The 4,037-nt window shown below is 33.9% G+C and overlaps 1 pseudogene; it reads left to right on the top strand.

The window, feature by feature from the left end:
* The first annotated feature begins 2,565 nt into the window (after nucleotides 1-2,565).
* LOC119535742 lies at nucleotides 2,566-3,490 on the top strand (annotated as a pseudogene).
* Nucleotides 3,491-4,037: the final 547 nt, after the last annotated feature.

The raw sequence follows: 4,037 nt of genomic DNA, 5'->3' as shown, positions 1-4,037 counted from the left end.
AAGAAAGTTCCTAGATCCTCACACAATTTGATACATTTCCTTAAATTAAACCAAACATTATTTGGTTTGCATCCCTTCTTTGACACTATTAACTCAGAGTTTTATCACCGAAGATCAACGTAAAAACTGACTATTATATTTTGAAGACTCTGACAGCAAATTATGCACCATGAAAACAGACTTTTCATTTGGTGCACATTGCTTAACTTTCCTTGAGCCAAATTGACACTTTTCACTCCTGAAAAAGGTTTTAAAAAGCCCTGTATCCCTAACATCCTATAAAGGAGATGTGGCTTCATTTAAATAAATCTTTCTGTTTGTTTTTTGTTGAGCTTTTTGCACTTTGGGGCCATTTCCTTCTCAAAGTCAACTGCACTCATGTAAATTAATGTAGCCCTTCAAAGTGGATCCTTGGGGTGTGCATATTTGTTACACCATTACTGCCATTGTATTGTAATCCATCAGAAATTTCTTCCAAAATAGTCTTCACTGAGATTGTAACTCTCAAATCTATATACTATATTTGGGTTCATACCCTCTCTGTATCCAAGGAACATTCCATATTCCCACTTGGCTCTTTAAACCATGATCCAAATTTCTGTCATGGAAAAAGGCCTTCTAGCAGGCCAAGCCTCATGCCAGGACCTCCACACTGGTTTGCAGATTCCTTTTCAAACTGCAGTTGATAAGCATTTTTGCTACCAGGTTGTGAACTTGGTACAACTTTACAATCATCTGTGCTATATTTTATGTTACATCTCCAGGTGTCTTTTAATCCAGTATTTCTCACCATATTTTACATTACTCAGCCTGGTGCCATACCTTGAAGGAGTTTTTCAAAAGTAATTCTGCCATTCTTATTCTTCTTAGATTTGAATAGTTCTCGAGGATTAAACAATTGCACTACTGATTTATATTCAAGGAGAGAGTTCAGATTTTGAAAACAATGACCAAATAAGAATCGTCAAACACTGTTTAGTAGAAGCATTACTGCTGGCATTAAATACTCTGCATCTAAGCATTTAAATGTGGGGAAATGGATAGCTGTGATGGTAATACATTATTGTAAGCATACTTAACTGAATTGTGTTTGTGAATGTGGACAAAAGCAGAAGTTTTGGTCATGGAAATTACTAGAAGGAAAATTTGAAGATACAACAGGATTATGTAAAAACTGAACCTTGTTATAGGCAATGCCTGTAATTAATAATACAAATTTGAGTATTTTTCATGAATTATAACAAATATACAACATTAGTATAAGTAGTTAATATTAGAGTGCTTTATGGGGAAAATGCATCTAATTTAAAGTACTACTAAAAATTGTTTAATATCAGTCATCACTTTAACATAAGTACTACAATAATGCAAAGGGTCAACATTAGGGCTCTTTTTGGGAGCAGTGACATTTCTGTGAACCTACAACTTCTCTAATTTTAAAAAATATATATTAAAATAAAAACAATAGAGGTTATAGCTGCTGACAGAACATGACTCCCAAGGATGAATCTGGACTGGACATCATGGGATTGAGAACATCTTCTTAACCAAAGGGGAAGCAAAATGAAACCAAAAAGTTTTAGTGCCTGAGAGATTCCAAATGGAGTCAAGAGGTCACTCGGGTGGGCACTCGTATGCAGTATATTGATGACCCTTTTTATATTTAATATACTGAAATAGCTAGAAGTAAATACATGAAACTATAAAAAAAAAGAAAAAAAAACACCACTGAAGGAAGGGATTTCTGGCAAGAGCACTCTGGTCCGTGGTAACCACAGCAATACATGTCTGGTTGCCACTTAGCAAGTACAAATACAACATGCCTAGCTAAATTTCAATTTCAAGAAACAGTCAGTAATTTTGACAAAGTATCCCATGCAATATTTAGGCAACACTTAGATTAAAAAATTACTTATACTAAATCTGAAATTCAATTTTCACTGGTGTCCTATAAATCAACTAGCAACTCAAACATAAGGTTTCCAAAGGTTCCCTAGTACAATATTCACTCAAAAGTTGAAGGAGAAAAGGAATTGAAAATATTTTGGGATTTGGTTCTGGTTGGCTGGGGAGAGACATGAAGCTCATATGACACTTCAGTCTATTGCAGGGAAAATTCCTCTCTAACCCTACTAATGTAAACAGCTTGGAGCAGATCTAAGCAGTAAATAGCTGAGAAAAATTATAAGTTCTTTAAACAGTACAAAATCATATTTGTCTATTAATTGATGCAAGTATGGATATATTTTAACATGGTAGGGAGACTGTGTTCATCTATGTTTCTTAAAACCACACATATTAGAAGTCTGTCTTATTCTCTGAAAATATTGTTAATTTTGAAAATTAATGCATGGATAAACTGTAGCTGCTTATGCAGGGATTGCATGGCAATAAAATACAAAAAAAAAAAAAAAAAAAAAAAAATTGGAGCACAATAAACCCAAATGTGAATGTTGGCCATCAAAATCCAAGACACAAAAGTGAATGAAAAATTAAGTATATTTTAATTTTGAGACATTACAAAGATCTCCCATCCTTTTTAGACAATCCTGGACATTGGCAGCCATGACACATAGAAATGGCACTGAAATGACTGAATTCTTTCTTCTGGGATTTGCTGCCCAACACAGGTTTCAGCATGTCCTATTCATTGTATTTCTACTCATCTATGTGACCTCCATGGTGGGTAATATTGGAATGATCCTTCTCATTAAAGCAGATTCCAGACTTCAAACACCCATGTACTTTTTCCTACAGCATCTGGCATTTGTTGATATCTGTTATACTTCTGCTATCACTCCCAAGATGTTGCAAAACCTCATATCAGAAAATAAGTCAATTTCATTCCTGGGATGTGTAATGCAATTATGGGTTTATGGTACATTTAGTACAACTGACTGTTACCTCCTGGCTGCTATGGCAGTGGACCATTATGTAGCCATCTGTAAACCCTTCACTATTCCACAATCATGTCCCCTACAGTATGCACACAATTCATAGTTGGTTCATATACAATCAGCTCAATAAATGCTTCTGTACACACAAGTTTATTATTTTCACTGTCCTTTTGCAAGTCCCACATCATTAATCACTTTTTTGGTGATGCTCTCCCACTTCTAGCCCTTTCATGCTCTAACATTGCCATCAACATCATGCTACTTGTTGTCTTTGTGGGATTTAACTTGATGCTCACTATGTTGGCTGTCATCTCTTATATATACATCCTATCTGCCATCTTAAAGATGCCTTCTACTGCAGGGAGGAAAAAAGCCTTCTCCACATGTGCCTCCCACCTGACAGCAGTCACCACTTTCTATGGGACCTTCTTTTACATGTACTTACAGCCTTGTTCTAAGAATTCCCAGAACAACATGAAAGTTGCCTCTGTATTTTATGGAATTGTGATTCCCATGTTGAACCCCCAATCTATAACTTGAGAAATAAGGAAGTAAAAGAAGCTCTACAAGGAATAGAAAAGAAGTTCTTCTAGATAGAAACCAAATTATTAAAATTCAGCAACTCAAAACAACCAATAGATATGAATTCATACAATTTATGTTTCAGAAATTGAGAATATGTACTCATCTTAGATCAGTGATTCCTCTTGCAAAATAGATAACAGAATGTGGAAATACAGTAAACATCTCTAGGAACTAATTTACCCTAGAATAAGCATGAGAAACATATCTGACACTACTGTGGAGAAGAGCTTTATCAAGTCTATGTAAATTTAGAGAGAATATATAATTCTTGCAAATTATTTAATATGTTGAGTAAATTTCAAATATATTCTTAAAGAACACAAACACACTTATTTGTATATAATAGTTAACAATATGAAATAATGAATATTTAATTTCATTAATTTCCATTAATTACAACTTCCTTTAATTATCTGCAATGAAGTTCTTCTAAATTATCTCACAATTTTATACAAATCAAAATATAAAATAAATGTATTAGTTTAAAAAAAAATGTCTTAGACTCTATTTTCTACACAATATGCACACGTTAACAACATTTCCTAACACTTGAAA

The sequence above is a fragment of the Choloepus didactylus genome, chromosome 6 (genome assembly GCF_015220235.1).
Source record: "Choloepus didactylus isolate mChoDid1 chromosome 6, mChoDid1.pri, whole genome shotgun sequence".
Taxonomy (NCBI): domain Eukaryota; kingdom Metazoa; phylum Chordata; class Mammalia; order Pilosa; family Megalonychidae; genus Choloepus; species Choloepus didactylus.
This window is presented reverse-complemented; position numbering and strand designations above follow the sequence as displayed.